This window comes from Erinaceus europaeus, chromosome 16 (assembly GCF_950295315.1).
Source record: "Erinaceus europaeus chromosome 16, mEriEur2.1, whole genome shotgun sequence".
NCBI classification, from domain to species: Eukaryota; Metazoa; Chordata; class Mammalia; order Eulipotyphla; family Erinaceidae; genus Erinaceus; species Erinaceus europaeus.
In genome coordinates this window covers 42,078,482-42,096,923 of record NC_080177.1, presented here as the reverse complement: position 1 = coordinate 42,096,923, position 18,442 = coordinate 42,078,482, and positions in this window count along the sequence as shown.

The window sequence follows — 18,442 nt, the reverse complement described above, 5'->3', positions numbered from 1 at the left end:
TACCGTAGTACAGCTACCTTTGCCCTTTACGCTTCTGCGAGTTTCCTCTCAGATGTGGGCAGGCAATACCCTAGTCATCCTTGCAACCTAGGTTTTGACCCCAGAGTTTGTGTTTTCTTAACATTTGTATTTGTATATTCTACAACGTCCTTGGATCTTCTCAAGCACCTGGTTCTGGTCTCAGTGAGTCCAGAGGAGGGTACGCCCTCCTATGCCCTGATCCTTAGCCTTGGTGCTCCCACTCCAGAGTCTTAACCCTTCCTTCATTTGCTACTTAACTGTTAATATTTATTTATTTTTATATTACAGAATTAAATGTCCATAGGGGTTTGAATCCACACCATTCCCACCACCAGAGTGCTGAATCTTCACTCTCCCTACTGCAGACCACCACAGTTCCCCTAAGGTTGTAGACTAGGGCCAACCAATATCTGTTTTATGTTTTCTCAACCTCATTCTAAGGTCCTAGATCAGGGATGGAGAACATCCAGATGGCTTCTAAATTATTTGGTCTGGCACTGCCAAGGAAACCACAGGCAAGACTCTGAATTCAGTAAACTGAGCTGGTTTTGTTGTTGTTGTTGTTGTTGTTGTTGTTGTTAATAGTAATATTAAGTACTAGTTTTTAAGTTGATACCTTTATGTGGCCGGCGAATGATGTTATAAATATACAAATGACCCTAGGCAGAAAAAAAGTTCCTCACCTCTGTCCTAGATGCACCTATATGTCTCAACCTCTTCCACAATAGGATGCACATTCAGTGTTGATTATGAGAGCAAGTCCATCCAGTTGTGATAGATTACTAGATTGAAAGCCAAGATACAACTAGATTCTTTCTTCCTTTTTCCAAGGAAGAAAATGTTCTTTCTTCCTTTTTCAAAGAGATTTATGTATTTATTAATGAAAGAGGAGAGAGCACAAGAGCATCATTCTGGCACTTGTGGTACTGAGTCTTGGACTGAGGATTTTATGCATGAGAGCCCAAGACTTTATCTACTATGCTGTTCCTAGGCCGCTAGACTGTTAACCAACCTCAGGCAAATCTCTTTTACTTTTTTATTTTTTGGTTTCCTAATTTAATTTGTGAAGTGATTATACCAGATATCTTCCAAAATCTCTTTCAGCAATAGAATTGCATGAACTTTAAGACCTGTTTCTGTTTCTATTTCTATATATCTGATTCTAAGACACTTTTTAACATTAGGTTGAATGCTGGGGCTTCCCTGTGTGCTTCTTTTATATTACAACTTAAAAAAAATTAAATAAACTATTACAAAGTTTTATCAGTCCAGAGGAAGACAATCTCCAGCCTCATTGTTCACATGTCAAAATTCAGATAATTTGTCACCAGTTCTCTTTTTTTTTCCTTTTTAAAAAATTTTTATTTATAAAAAGGAAACATTGACAAAACCATAGGATAAGAGGGGTACAGCTTCACACAATTCCCACCACCAGACCTCCATACCCCATCCCCTCCCCTGATAGCTTTCCTATTCTTTAACCCTCTGGGAGTATGGACCCAAGATCATTGCGGGATGCAGAAGGTTGAAGGCCTGGCTTCTGAAATTGCTTCCCCGCTGAACATGGGCGTTGACAGGTCGATCCATACTCCCAGCCTGTCTTTCTCTTTCCCTGGTGGGGAAGGGCTCTGGGGAAGCAGAGCTCCAAGGCGCATTGGTGGCGTTGTCTGTCCAGGGAATTCTGGTCGGCCTCCTGCTAGCATCTGGAACCTGGTGGCTGAAAAGAGAGTTAATACACAAAGCCAAACAAATTGTTGAACAATCATGGACCTAAGGGCTGGAATAGTGCAGATGAAGTGTTGGGGGCTCCTCCATTTTGTAGATAGCTAGTAAGTATATTTTAGTTATATTTCAAAGGGCCTGTAGCTATACTAGCTTTTTTTGTTTGTTTGTTTGTTTGTTTGTTTGTTTTGCCTGAGCCTGAAACCTGATGGGACTGGAAAAACAGACTGAATGGTGTATAAACAATAAATATGTATTTCTCATAGTTCTAGCAGCTGGAATGTTCGAGATCATTGTGCTAACATAATCTGTATCTGGTAAGAACTTCTGGACATAGCAGTCATTGTTTCACTGGGTCTTTACATGTCAGATGGATCTCAGAAGGGCTGTGAGACCTCTTCTATGAAGGCTCTCATGATCAAATCACCTCCCAAAAGTCTAACTTCCTAACAGCATTCACTCTGAGGATTAGAATGACAACACATAGTATATAGTATATTCAGACTATAGCTGAGTGTCTCCATTGGTGTACAGACTAGACAACTTAGACCAAAGAAAAGAACATTCATTGAACATTTATCCTGTGTCTGCTAAATTTCATACACTATGCTAGACCTTACAGTGATGCATTTATAGTCTGGATGTACCTTGCTCTAAATCCAAAACACATACTTTTTATTTACTATAAGGAATAATAACTGTAATATAAGAACAGTTGCAAAAGTCACTGTTTCCCTGAAGGTAGACCAACAGAGTAAGTCAAATCAAAATTTGAACAGAAATAATACAAAAATAGATAATGAGTAAAGTCGTTCATCCCTCCATTAAAAAATATTTGTGGTCTAGTGATACCTTCATAATGGCTTGTTTTGTTTAATTGAGAGCATGATTAAAACAAGAACTAACAGATACATGTACTTAAAGATGTCTGCATAGGAAACTACTTGTCAAAACCCCATTAATATTTTTAATATTCCTTCTGGAAATGGAGGTCAATGGTAGTAAAAGTATAAGTTCCATTGAAAAGAAATGCAAATCAATACAATATTGATGTATACTCTATGGCAGCATCCAGAAAATCCACATCAACTTGTTTATATCAGAAATAATATTTAGCTAAATATCTGCCCTTTTATTATGAAAAAGTAGCCATAAGATGCTGCAAAATCCAAATTATGTATCTAGTATACAAATATTTGATGACTTGTATTCCAAGATGTTTTCCTATCTTACCCCAGAGATAAATTCAAAGTACATATTTATTTATTCATAAGGTACATAAATCATATATGCCTTTAATAAAAAACAATTGGTAATCACAATATTTTGCTGAGAAAGACTAGAAATAGCATTCCTGATATGTGTAGTTTATTCATATTTTTACACAAATGAAAAAGTAGAAAAAGAAGCTGTGTTTCAGTTGGGATCTCTACGAGTAGAACTTTAGATAATTTTGCTGAGTTTTAAGGAGGCTGAATGGCAGGAGCAATTGACTAGTTTTAATAACTGGACCTTTAAGTGTGTTTATATCATTAGCTGACAATTCTTATGTAAGGTTTCAGTTAGGATAATGTATGATTCTAAACCCATGAACCCACAAGTGCCTTCTATAGTCTTCCAATAGTATTATGAACTTCACTATAGAGTCATTAGGAGAATGCCACTAATAATTTGGGATGATAGAAATATAATGCTTGGGCTATGTGATGGTGCACCTGGTTAAGCACACATGCTACAGTGTGCAAGGTTTTGGGTTTGAGCCCCTGTTCCCCACCTGTAGGAGGAAAGCTTCATGAGCAACAAAGCAGGGCTGCAGGTGTCTCTCTGTCTCTCTCCCTCTTTATTCCCCCTCCTCTCAATTTCTGGCTGTCTCTCTCCAATAAATAAATAAATAAAGATAATAAAAAATTAAGAAAAAGAAAAATAATGCTCTGCAGAAATGTAATCTTTAAACAATCTGTTTATTAGTAATGAGCAATGACAGTTTTGCATTTACAACTCAGTCATTTTTTTAAGTTTCAAATTTCAGGTTGAAACTAATTGTTTTTTAAATTATCTTTATTTGTTTGATAGAGAAAGTCAGAAATTGAGAGGGGAGGGGGTGATAGAGAGGGAGACAGACAGAAGGACACCTGCAGCACACTTTACCACTCACAAAGCTTTCCCCCTGCAGGTAGGGACGGGGGGGGGTTTAAACCTGGGTCCTTTTGCAATGTAATATGTGCTCAACTAGGTGCACCACCACTTAGCTCCTCAAACTAATTCTTATTAGTGAAATATATAGGACATAGGTTGCAGGGCTTCAATAGTCTAGATACAGACAATGAGAGAATTTGAGAGATTTTGTAATGTGTTTACTATACCAAAGGCAGAGAATCATTATAAGATAAAAATAATAGTTAGCAAGAGTAGTAAAGAAAAGGATATATTTTTGACTCATCTATTTCCATGCATTCAATTATCTATTCATTCCCTCATATATTCAGAAAGAAATTCAAGGTGATTTCTGGAGACACATTTAAAACATTAAATGTATGTGAAAAAATAGAGATATAGGAGTTAGGAAAATAAGGTAAAGAATAAAACATGTTGGGTGAAGTATTATATATTTTCTAAATAGAGTTGAGTCACAACTTAAGTTTTCTAGCAGCTTAATTATTTGATTTATAATCTTGATAACGGAAAATAGTTATTGATACTTGTTATTTAAATTTAAACAAAGAAAGCAGAAGGAATTACATATATCATTCTTAGAAACTTAGATGATATAATACTTTACTATGTGCATTCTTTTCTGAAATTTTGCATATTCTTTTTACAAAAAAAATTTTAGATGTCTATAGGTGAAGGACTATTTTTCATAAGCCCTTACTGATATAAACATAGTGCTAAACAATGTGATTTAAAGTGTAATATTTTCATTTGAAATAAAACAACAAACACATTGGGATAAAAGTAGAAGTTTAGTTAAATAACTTGTTATATGTTTATAACTATGGAACACTATGCATAGACGAATAGAAAAGAATGGCACAGGAAGATTGTGACATACTATTAAATGAAAATAGTAAGTTACAGAAAACTGATCTCTGGGTTGTTCTTACATTAATATTAAAACACAAACCTACTATATATACACATAACATACATATTTAATATATATATATGTATTCTATATACATACATGTAGTAGGTTTGTGTGTGCAAATATATATTTGTAAACATTGATAATAGCTTGAAAGGATAAGTCATAAATCACCTACATAGTTATTTTAGGATTCTTCTTCTTCTAGCGTTTGCCCTTCTTCCATAGCCAGTCAACAGCATCAGGTTGAGCCTGATGTAAAGTTTCGAGACCTCCTTTGAATCTGGAGAGGTGGCAGTCGTTGACTATGTGGGTCATTGTCTGTAGCCACAGGGGCAGTTCGGGTTGTCTCTGGCTCCCCAGCGATGGAACATAGCGGCGCACTGGCCATGGCCTGTTCGATAGCGATTGAGGAGAGCCCAGTCATAACGTGCTAGGTCAAAGCCGGGTTGACGCTTGCAGGGGTCTGTGATTTTAGGATGATGGAGAGGAAATGAATCTTAAGTTCTATAATATTTGAACTTCATATGACAAGCATATATTTGTATGTTATATGATGAAAATATCTCTTAAATCAAGTAAAATTAAGTCAAAAATAATGTTGTTTAGTATTGATCACTGCACCTATTAGAAGTCTCTATATAGCCTTTGCCTATAATATCACAATTTAGTTAATATATTTGAATAAAATCACTGTCAGTAATGTCAGACACACACAAATTGCAGGCAGACTCATGTTCTTAGTCATATCAAAGACTAGTAGTGGTAGCTTTGAGTTTGAAATTCACTGCTAGTTACATTGGATTAAGGATAATGACTTCTTCAATTTGTATGCTGAGGATTAATTCAGACAAGAGACACTTTTTTGAATGTAAAATCACTTGTGACACCTCCTACAATTGCTCCTTGCCACAGTTGGTATGTTCAACAGAAGACCAAAAAGTTTGCTTTCTTTTCTTTCCTTTTTGTTTATCTGTATGTCTTAGGAAATAAAATCAGTGATATTTAGAACTAAAGTGTTGTATTGCTTTGTATGTCAACTAGCCCTGTGATTTTTCAGTTGCTTTATCTTGTTTTCAGTACTCTTGGCCATTCCACACAGAGATTAGTTAAACAGCTGTATATACCCATATACTCTTATTTGGAGCTGTTCATAAACAGCTTCTTTTATCTAATACAACAATGTCGAAAGGCTATAGACCTGAATTTTAGGTCACATGGAGACCTCAGTGCAACTCTGCCCTTTCCCCTACATAGTACTGTTGGCTTTTTTTAATGCCAAAGGTACAACCCAGGATTAAGAACTAAATTTAACACATACTTCATTATTCTTAGGAATCTTCTGAGGAGTCTAGGAACTCCTGAAAAAAATTTTTTTGGTACTGATTCTTAACTTTAATAAAAATAATTAAAACCATAAGTACTGAATTAAACTAAATAAAATTTTTAAGCTTAGTGGTATTTTCTTGGACTTTTCTAATTTTAAGATTTGTACTCTTGAGTGGAAAATGAAAACAATTATTTGAATTCATAGAGAGGAAAAGGTTTCAAACAATTTTATTTTCTGTGATATCTTTCAGCTTCTGTAAATACTGGTCTGGCAATATTTTCTTGCTAGTGAAATGAAGGGCTATTGAACTGGTTTCTTAATAGATAGCATTTTTTTTTAGAGGAAATTGACACAGATTCATTCAAATGAGCATATATGTCATTGATCCAATTTTGACTGTAAAAGTATGACAAGCTCAACCTATTTTAATATATTTACTCAGTAGCTCTTTCATAATGGTTACTTCCTACCTGGTTTGATATACACCCATAATTTGAGGCACTTTTTTGAGTTACATAATAAAAGTATGAACATTACCTTTGTATGTATGTTCCTAAAGTATATGCAACTGGAGTGATGTTTTTCACTAGTAATAAATGAGGAATATATATACATTTGCCATTGCTAGGATTCATTGCTCCTGACAAACTTTTTCAGGTAAAAATATGTATATGACAGAGCCAGGTATACAACCCAGGTTTGAATTTGACCCCCACTGCACTGAAGGAAGGTTTGGTGATGTGGTCACTTTCACACTCTCTCTGCCTCTCTGTCTGTACTTTAAAAAAAAAAGGAGAGACAGAGGGAAAGAGAGAGAGAAAGCTACTATAGCATTAAAATTTTCCCCAATATTGAGGAGGGGAGGCTGAAATCATATTGTTTAGTATTTTAATTTTTGCCATCAGGGTAACTGCTGGGGTACAGTGCCTACATGATGGCTCTATTGTTTCCAGTGGCATTTTACTTTATTTTCTCTCCCTTTTTATTTTTTTCTTTCTTCCCTTTTTTTTTTTTCTTCTAACAGGGCCAGAGAGAAACAGCTTCACTGTTTGTGAAGTTTCCCTCCTGTGGGTGGGGACCTAGGCCTTGAACCTAGGTCACTGAGCATGGTAACAGTTTCTCATATTAAGTTTTTAATGACTAGATTATAACTTCAGTCCCCACTGTTTTGATTGCTAGTGAAATATATCACAATTATTTTTTGTTGTCTCCCCAAAGATGGTATACATCTGCTTATAACCTGCTGAATTTATTTTATTTTTGCCACCAGGGTTATGGGGCTTAGTGCCAACATTACAAATCCACCACTTCCAGTGGCCAATTTTATCTTCCTTCCCCCCCCCCTTTCTATTATATTTGATAGGACAGAAAGAAATTGAGAAGAGAGAGGGAGATAGAAAGGGAAAGAGAAAGACACTTGCAGACCTACTTCACCACTCATGAAGCACTTTCCCTGAAGGTGCAGGTGGGGAGCGAGGGCTTGAGCCTGGTTCCTTGTCCATGGTAATATGTGTGTTTAGCCTGCTGTGTCACTGCCTGGCTCCCAACCTGCTGAATTTCTTAATAGCAAGCATACCACCTAGGGTTAAGAATTAAATATGATGGGGTTGGGGGCAGTAGCACATCTGGTTAAGCCCCAGTAATAACCTTGGAGGCAAAAAATTTTAAATATGACTGTCTATGTTAATTTAACTGTTCTGTCCTTGATAATAATGATTAGCTCTCATCATACTTCTTGACTGCTGCTCTGACATTACTGTGTCTAGTTGCATACTCTTTCTGGCTCCCAAGTAGCTTGCAGGAGCCTTGCTATTGCTGTGCTAATGGCATTCTTCTCCTCGACATTGGTGGGGGCCTTGCCAAAATGCTGTATTCTGACTACTCCTAAACCTCCACTATTTAGGGCCAGATCAATGTGTAGGCACAACGGAAGCTCCTGTTCATAAGGGAAAAGATAGCTCTGTTTCACTAATCCATTAAATTTTAAATGGTTTGTCAGATTGGTGAAGACACAAGGATCATAACTCTTCTTCAGACCAGTTAATGTGTAAAATAGCTTAGAGGCAGTAAGTTCTAGGTCTTTTCATATGAATTTAGTAGAAAGCAAGATGTTTATTTGGGGAGAAGGAAAGTTTCCAGAAAGATTCTAGAAATGTAGAAATGTACTTTAAGGGCAAACCAAGACATAAGCAATTATATAGGTCAAACTCAGGTTCTAACAAACTGTAAACATTGTGAATTGCTATGCTTATCCTTGTATCAACTAACTCTGAAAAGTTTCCATAAATATAATTTTTATGGTGAACTGAAAACCACTGAAAAAAGTCCCAATTGTAAATTGGGAAAATTAATAAGTTCCCTACAATAGAAATCTAGACAGTTCAGGAGGTGGCATTAAGTGTTGGAGATGAAGCATAAAGTCCCAAGTTGAATCCCTGGTATTGCATTGCCTGTGCCAGAGTAATGCTCTAGCTCTCTCTCCTCATTTTCTCTCATAAATAAATACATCCTTTCTTTCTTTCTTTCTTTTTTTTTTTCCACCAGAGCACTGCTCAGCTCTGGCTTATGGTGGTGTGGGGGACTGAACCTGGGACCTTGGAGCCTCAGGCAAATAAATACATATTTAAAAGAAATTAATGAAGAAATTATGAACAGAAAAAGAAAAGAGTTTACCTATATCACTAGTAAAAATAAAACATTATGCCAAATGCTAAGCAAAGTTATTAGTTCTAGGTCAGTGAGGACTCTGAAATCCGTGCTAATGAGACTAGAAAGTATTCTGTTCTTCTTCTAGCATTTGCCCTTCTTCTGTAGCCAGTCAACAGCATCAGGTTGAAGCTGTCAGGAGCTGCAGGTTGCTGGCTTTGAAAGTGACTGGGATCCATGTGGATTCAGTTGGCTAGGAAGGATCGTCAGTTTCCCCAATGAATGGGTACTCATGGGATGCACCACAAGAAGGTCGATCCAATGCATCCCAGTATTCTGTGCATAATAGGAAAACTGACAGATTTTTTTTAAAGCAGGAAATAATCATTTCAGCTCTCTTAAAAAAAAGTCAGTGTGGCTATAAGATGGATTTAAAAGATAAGAATGTACACAAAAATTGTAAAGACAATCTGTTTTTGGAAAACCCCCTAAGAAAGAACTGAGTTATGTACTCACTTTTCCCAACCACTATGCTTTCTTTCAGTAGAGGCTCACTACCTGATAGATGCTTACTAATGTTCCATGAGACTCTATACAAAGTGGTATCATACATTTACAGCCCAGACACAGTTTTCAAATTGAACAGAGCTACTTTTTAAAAGAAATTTTGTCTTCTCCAAAAATTAAGAAGCATCAACATTAAGGCTCAGGAGATTTTCATTTTCAGAAAGTGCTTTCTTTCTCAATGTCTAATGGCACAACAAAGCACACTTTTTTCCCCCAGCTTCCTTAAAATGGCTGTGCCATCCATTTTTAATGGTCTTGCTTCATTGCAAAGTAAGTCTACTGTAATGAGGCTTCCATGAACTTGGCATTACTCCAAGGACAAAGAGTTTTCTTTTATATATTATAAAAAACAATGCTCTTCTTAGAAAGATGATTTTCTTCTAATGAACATAAATAATTTTATCTTCTTTCAAAGAAATAGCTGAATAGCAATTCTGTTTAACTGGAGATACTTTTGAGCAAAAACCCATTTTCCTGTCCAGATTTCTCCTGTTTCCTTCCTTTTTTGCTTTAAAGGAGCTCACAAAGAACAAGATGATGCAATGATAATTTACCCTTTCCCCACATGAAGCCTGCTACCACCCAGACAACTGTACACAAATAACTACAGGACTAATTAAAATTTTTCTTACTTTTGCATGGGAGTATTTTTTAAAAGAAATTTTCCATGTATGAAAAAAAACTCAGAATATTTAGGTCATAATAACTTTTCTTTTTTTAGGTGGGTGTGGCAATTCTTACTTCCCAGCTCTCCTTAAGAATGTCTTTCACAGAAATAGAGAAATAAGTTGCTACTACTGACAGAGATCAAGGAAATCATATCTGTTTCAAGCATGTGTGCAGCACAACATGTAGAATGAAGGAGTGGAGTTAAGTATGGGGCAGGAAATTAGGAAGACTGGGCTATAGCTGCTAGCTAGTCATGTGACCTCTGGCAACTCTTAACCTCAGAGACTGATTTTTTTCATTTGTGGTATGAGGAAGTTAAGTTCATTCCTAATATGTCCTTTCATGACTGCTTTTTTTTTTTTTTTTTTTTTTTTTTTTTTAATTTTTTATTTAAGAAAGGATTAGTGAACAAAAGCATAAGGTAGGAGGGGTACAACTCCACACAATTCCCAACACCCAATCCCCATAACCCACCCCCTCCCCTGATAGCTTTCCCATTCTCTATCCCTCTGGGAGCATGGACTCAGGGTCGTTGAGGGATGCAGAAGGTAGAAGGTCTGGCTTCTGTAATTGCTTCCCCGCTGAACATGGGCGTTGACTGGTCGGTCCATACCCCCAGTCTGCCTCTCTCTTTCCCTAGTAGGGTGTGACTCTGGGGAAGCTGAGCTCCAGGACACATTGGTGGGGTCTTCAATCCAGGGAAGCCTAGCCAGCATCCTGGTGGCATCTGGAACCTGGTGATTGAAAAGAGAGTTAACATATGAAGCCAAACAATTTGTTGAGCAATCATGGATCCCAAGCTTGGAATAGTGGAGAGGAAGTGTTAGGGAGGTACTCACTGCAAACTCTAGTGTAGTCCTGCTTTCAGGTATATATTTTGCAGTAGTTTATGGATACGTGTGCACATAAGCTCTCTCTCACAGAAACTGGTGTATATCTAGGTTATGGGACTTTGTTGGAAAGTGAACTACCTGAGATGGAATTAGAGTGTACTATTAAAGGAAAGGTCTCACCCGAGTAATGAAGCTGAAGGGTTGTCATTCCACACGTGAAGTCTCTGGATACATTCTGGGGTGAAGCATGTTGAGGTAGCAATCGTTGCTTTGGTTAGTTTGTGATCGGCAGATGCAATGTTATTTGGTTTGGATTGGGAGATGCATACGGGAAAGTGGGCCCTATCCAAGGGTTCCAGGACTGGGGGAAGTAGGGGCTCTATAGTGAAGATGTGAGGTTCCTGCTGTCTTAGGGTTCAAAAAGACAATCGATAGTTAATATTATCATCACATTATTTGTTAATTGGGTTAACTTTGAAAAGTCCCTTTGTTATGGTTTCCTGGACAGTACCCAGTATCTTGTATATAGCTGTGCTCATGACTGCTTTTATCTTCTCCCAAAGTCACTGATTATGTCCACATAATCTTTTCCAAATGAGGCATGCCATGTGAACACCAACCTCGTTGTAAGCAATTGAACTTATATGTCACATCAGCCCAGAGGAAATTATTCAAAGAGTAAAGAGTGTCCTGGGGGCAGGAGATAATAGGTGTGGTTTAGAGACAATTTACATGATTTGATGTATTGTCTCTCTTTTCTATACTTCTGTCATCCTTGCATTCTTATTTGTGCTGTAAGTTATGTTTCTTTTCTAATCTTCACTTTTTTGTTTCGGCAGTATTCTTGCAAAGGAATTTTCAGAATTCAGAGTCTGAAAGAACTCTTGCAAACTGAAATATAATCCTAGTCAATTTTATGCATTGGTTCACACTGGGCAAGGCCTCTGGATTATGAGTATGGGTGGCATTGCTCCTGCTCCTAGCACAAAAAGATCTTTATATTTGTTATTCAAGTATATGAGCCATGTGACTCACATGGTGGGAGACAAAGGCTCTTGATTTATTTCTGTCCATATCTATTTTGTGCCCAAATCTTGTTTCTTTCTTTTTTTTTTTTTAAGAAAGGATTAATTAACAAAACCATAGGGTAGGAGGGGTACAACTCCACACAGTTCCCACCATCCAATCTCCATTTCCCACCCCCTCCCCTGATAGCTTTCCCATTCTCTATCCCTCTGGGAGCATGGACCCAGGGTCATTGTGGGTTGCAGAAGGTAGAAGGTCTGGCTTCTGTAATTGCTTCCCCGCTGAACATGGGCGTTGACTGGTCGGTCTTCTTCTTCTAGCGTTTGCCGACTGGTCGGTCCATACTCCCAGTCTGCCTCTCTCTTTCCCTAGTAGGGTAGGTCTCTGGGGAAGCTGAGCTCCAGGACACATTGGTGGGGTCTTCAAGCCAGGGAAGCCTGGCCGGCATCCTGATGACACCTGGAACCTGGTGACTGAAAAGAGAGTTAACATACGAAGCCAAACAAATTGTTGAGCAATCATGGACCCAAAGCTTGTATAGTGGAGAGGAAATGTTAGGGGGGTACTCACTGTAAACTCTAGTGCACTTCTGCTTTCAGGCATATATTTTGCAGTAGTTTACGGATACGTGTGAACATATGCTCTCTCTCACAGAAACTGGTCTATATCTAGGTTTTGGGACTTTGTTAGAAAGTGAACCAGCTGGGATGGAATTAGAGTATACTATGAAAGGAAAGGTCTCACCCGAGTAATGAAGCTGAAGGGTTGTCATTCCACACGTGAAGTCTCTGGACACAAGTCTGAGGTGAAGCATGTTGAGGTGGCAATCGTTGTGTTGGTTAGGTTGTGATCGGCAGATGCAATATTATTTGATATGGATTGGGAGAGGCATACGGGAAAGTGGGCCCTATCCAAGGGTTCCAGGACTGGGGGAAGTAGAGGCTCTATAGTGGAGATGTGAGGTTCCTGCTGTCTTAGGGTTCAAAAAGACAATCGATAGTTAATGTTATCATCACATTGTTTGGTAATTGGGTTAACTTTGAAAAGTCCTTTTGTTATGGTTTGCTGTACAGTATCCAGTATCTTGTATATAGCTGTGCTATTGGATGCTTCTAATCTACTTGGTCTAGGCTTTTGAGAGAGTCTGCATATCAAATACACAGCCTATATATTAAAAAGATTCAGTTTGTGTTTTGAAAAACTTCGAGACTTACAATTAATTTTCCCCCTCTCGTATTAATTAACTAGTGATTTATATCACTACATTTTACTAGGAGTGTACATAAACACCATTCCCACCACCAAAAGACTGTGACCCATCCCTCCCATCCACTCCCACCCCCCACTGTCCCAGGAATCTGCATGTCTACTCCTCACCACAGGGTTTTTACTTTGGTGCCCTACTTACAATTTGGTCAGGTCCTGCTTTTAGTTTCCCTTTCAGATCTTCTTACTCAACGTCTTTTGATGAGTGGGATCATCCCATACTCATCTTTATCTTTCTGACTTAGCTCACTTAACATAATTCCTTCTAGCTCTGTCCAAGATGGGTCAGCGAAGGTGGGTTCATTGTTCTTGATAGCTGCATAGTATTCCATTGTATATATATACCACATCTTTCTCAGCCACTCATCTGCTGTTTGGCACCTGGGTTGCTTCCAGGTTTTAGCTATTATGAATCGTGCTGCTATGAACATAGGAGTACACACCTCTTTTTGGTTGGGTGTTATGGAGTCCTTGGGGTATAACCCCAGGAGAGAAATTACTGGATCATATGAAAGGTCCATGTCCAGGCTTGTGAGAGTTTTCCAGACTGCTCTCCACAGAGGCTGGACCAATTTACATTCCCACCAGCAATGTAAAAGGGTTCCTCTGTCCCCACAACCTCTCCAGCATTTGTTGCTGCTGTCCTTTTTGATGTATGCCATTCTTACAGGAGTGAGGTGGTATCTTAGTGTTGTCTTAATTTGCATTTCTCTGACAATCAGTGACCTAGAGCAGTTTTTCATATGTTTGTTAGCCTTTTGGATCTCCTCTGTGGTGAATGTTTTGTTCATATCCTCTGCCCATTTTTGGATTTGGTCATTTGCTGTTTTGGTGCTAAGTTTGCTGAGCTCTTTATATATTTTGGTGATTAGTTTCTTGTCTGATGTTTGGCATGTGAAGATCTTCTCCCATTCTGTGAGGGGTCTCTCTGTTTGTTTAATAGTTTCTTTGGATGTGCAGAAGCTTTTCAATTTGATGTAGTCCTATTGGTTTGTTTCTGCTTTAGTCTTCCTTGCAATTGGGTTTGATTCATCAAAGATGTCTTTGAGGTGTAGTTGGGAAAGTGTTTTACCAATGTTTTCCTCTAAGTATTTGATTGTTTCTGGTCTTACATCTAGGTCTTTGATCGATTTGGAGTCGATTTTTGTTTCTGGTGAGATAAAGTGGTTCAATTTCATTCTTCTGCATGTTACAACCCAGGTTTCCCAGCACCATTTATTGAAGAGAGCCTCCTTTTTCCATTTAATCCTTTGGGCCCCCTTATCAAAGATTAGATGCCCATAAGTGTTGGGATTTATTTCTGGGCTTTCAATTCTGTTCCACTGGTCTGTGTGCCTATTTTTGTTCCAGTACCATGCTGTTTTGATGATGATGGCTTTATAATATAGTTTAAGGTCTGGGAGTATGCCTCCATTTCTGTTTCTTTTCCTTAAGATGGTCTTGGCAATTCTAGGTGTTTTCATGTTCCGGATAAATGATTGTAGTGTTTATTCTATTCTCTTAGAGAAGCTTGGTGGAACTTTGATGGGTATTGCATTAAATTTGTATATGGCTCTGGGGAGAATATTCATTTTGATGATATTTATTCTTCCAATCCATGAGCATGGGCTATTTTTCCATTTCTTGGTATCAGTTTCTATTTCCTTGAGTAGCGACTCATAGTTTTCAGAATACAAGTCTTTCACTTCTTTGGTCAACTTTATTCCTAGGTATTTGATTGATTTTGCTGAAACATTAAACAGGAGTGATTTCTGGATGTCTTCTTCTTCAGATTTAGTGTTTGCATAAAGAAATGCCACTGATTTTTGTACATTGATTTTGCAGCCTGATACCTTGCTATATTGCCTAATAACTTCCAGTAATTTTCTACTGGATTCTTTAGGTTTTTCTATGTATACTATCATATCATCTGCAAATAGTGAGAGCTTGACTTCTTCCCTTCCAATCTGTATTCCTTTGATTTCTTTCTCTTGCCTGATTGCTATGGCAAGAACTTCCAATACTATGTTGAAGAGTAATGGTGATAGTGGACAGCCCTGTCTAGTCCCCGATCTGAGGGCGAATGCTTTCAGCTCTGTCCATTGAGTATGATGTTGCCTGTAGGTTTGCTATATATAGACTCCACTATCTTGAGGAATTTTCCATCTATTCCCATTTTTTGTAGAGTTTTGAACATGAATGGGTGTTGGATTTTGTCAAAGGCTTTCTCTGCATCTATTGAAATAATCATGTGGTTTTTGGCTTTGCTTTTATTGATGTGGTGAATGACATTGATTGACTTATGGATCTTGAACCAGCCTTGCATTCCTGGGATGAATCCCACTTGGTCATGATAAACAGTCTTTTTGATATGTTGCTGTATCCTGTTGGCCAAGATCTTGTTTACTATTTTGGCATCTATGTTCATCAGAGATATTGGTCTGTAGTTTTCCTTTTTTGTTCTGTCCCTATCAGCTTTTGGTATCAGGGTGATGTTGGCTTCATAGAAGGTGGAAGGGAGTATTCCTGTTTCTTCAATCTTATGGAAAAGCTTAAGAAGTATGGGTACTAACTGTTTCCTGAAAGTTTTGTAGAATTCATTTGTGAAGCCATCTGGTCCAGGACTTTTGTTGTTGGGGAGGTTTTTAATAACGGTTTCAATTTCTTTGTCTGTGATTGGTGCATTTAGATTTTGTAGTTCTTCTTGGTTCATTTTTGGAAGGGCATATGCTTCTAGGAATTGTTCCATTTCTTCCAGATTCTCTAGCTTGGTGGCATATAGTTCTTTATAGAAGTTTCATATGATTTTCTGGATTTCTGTGGTGTCAGTTGTGATATCTCCTCCATCATTTACAATTCTATTAACTTGAGTCTTCTCTCTTTTTTGTTTGGTGAGTCTGGCTAGGGGTTTGTCAATTTTGTTTAATCTTTCAAAGAACCAACATTTGGCTTCACTGATCTTTTGTATGGTTCTTTTATTTTCGATGTTGTTTATTTCTGCTCTAACTTTAGTGATTTCTGTCCTTCTGGATGCTTTAGGGTTCCTTTGTTCCTCTTCCTCTAAGTCCTTGAGATGTGCAGTAAGGTCATTCATTTGAGCTTCTTCTTGGTGTTTAATATGTGATTCTATGGCTATAAGTTTCCCTCTCAGTACTGCTTTAGCTGTGTCCCAAATATTTTGATAGGTTGTGTCTTCATTTTCATTTGTTTCCAGGAACATTTGAATTTCCTGCTTGAGTGAATCTCTGACACAGTGGTTCTTAAGGAGTATGTTGTTTAGTTTCCAAATTCTGTGACTTTTAATGATTGTCTGTTTGTTGTTAAATGTTAGTTTTACTCCACTGTGGTCTGAGAAGATACTTGGGATGATTTCAATGTTCTTGAATTTATTGATGTTGTCTTTGTGGCCTAACATGTGGTGTATCCTTGAGTATGTGTTATGTGGATTTGAAAAGAAGGTGTATTCCATTTTTTTGGCGTGAAGGACTCTGAAAATGTCCAAGAGGTCTAGTCTGTCAATCTCTTCATTCAATTCTCTTGTATCTTTGTTGGTTCTCTGCTTTGTTGATCTGTCTAAGTGTGAGAGTGGGGTATTGAAGTCTTTATTGTATTACTATTATTGTATTACTATTGATGTATTTTTGAAATTCTTTCAGTAAGTGCTTGATGTATTTAGATGATCCCTCATTGGGTGCATAGATGTTAATAATTGTTAAGTCTTCTTGGCTGATTGATCCTCTAATCATTATGTAGGGTCCTTGTCTATCTTTTATTACTTTATTTAATTTAAAATCTATTGTGTATGAGATGAGAATGGCTGTTCCTGCCCTTTTTTGTGGTCCGTTAGCCTGTATGATAGTTTTCCATCCTTTCACTTTAAGTCTGTGTTTATCTTGTTGTGACAGATGGGATTCTTGCAAGCAGCATATTGTTGGATCATGTTTTCTGATCCATCCCCCCACTCTGTGCCTTTTGATGGGTGAGTTTAAGCCCTTGACATTTATTAATATTATGGATTTAATGTATTGTAGTGCCATTGTCCAAAAAAATTTTTTTTGTTTGCTCTGATATATTGCCAGTATTATAGTGATGTTCTTGTTTACAAGAGGTCTTTTAGAACCTCTTTCAGGGCCGGTTTGGTGATGGTTGCCTCCTTTAACTGTTGTTTGTCTAAGAAGGTTTTGATCCCTCCATCTAGTTTGAATGAAAGTCTAGCAGGATATATTATCCTTGGTTGAAACCCTTTTTCATTCAGGGCTCAATAGATATCTTGCCATTCTCTTCTAGCTTTTAGAGTTTGAGTAGAGAAATCTGCAGATAATCTTATGGGTTTTTCCTTGTATGTGACTTTTTGTTTCTCTCTTGAAGCTTTTAGGATCCTTTCTTTATCCTTACTACTTCTCATTGTGACTATGATGTGTCTTGGTGTCTTCAGGTCTGGGTTGATTCTGTTTGGTACTCTCTGGGCCTCTTGAATCTTGATGTCCTTTCTGTTATTCAGGTCTGGGAAGTTTTCTTCTATTATTTCCTCTAGAATGTTTGCTTCCCCTTCCTCTCTTTCTTCCTCTGGCAGGCCAATTATGCAATGTTACTTCTTTTGAGATCATCCCATATGTCTCTGTTGTTGTTTTCAGTGTATCTCAATCTCTTTTTAAGCTCTTTCACCTCTTTCTTAGTTTTCTGTAACTCATTCTCTGTCTGACTAATTCTGTTTTCTGCTTCTGTTATTCTGCTTTCCCTTCTCTCAGCTTCTTTGTTCAGTTTACCTATTTCCGCTTTCAGTTCTCTAATTGCTCAAGATAATCAGTATTTTCCTTTGGGGTCTCAATTGTTATTTCCCTAATACTGCCATTCCTTTCCTCTAATGTTGTTTTAATTTCTGTGATTAATAAGTTTATTATTGTTTGCATACTTTTCTTATCTATGGTTACTTCTGGCTGATTTGTAGTTTCTTCTGGGCTATTGTCTTCATTCATTGTAGTAGCAGTTTTATTTGTTTTTGATCTACCCATTTTTTTGATTTATGTGTTTCTTTTTTTATGCTCTGTTGTTCCTCAGTTGTTGTGTTTTGAGCACAAGCAACACTGTACTAAATACCTTTATGACAATTGCACTCACCAACCTCAGGAATTACAGTAGCAACTGAAGCAAGTATTGAAGCAGTTTAATCACTATCAGTTAGCCAAACAATTTCTCCAGTCCGTGAAAAAATAGTAACCAAATCCCAGTGAAGAAGAAAGAGAAAAGAAAGAAGGGATAGCAAGAATAGACAGTTATGAAAATCTACTATCCACTGTA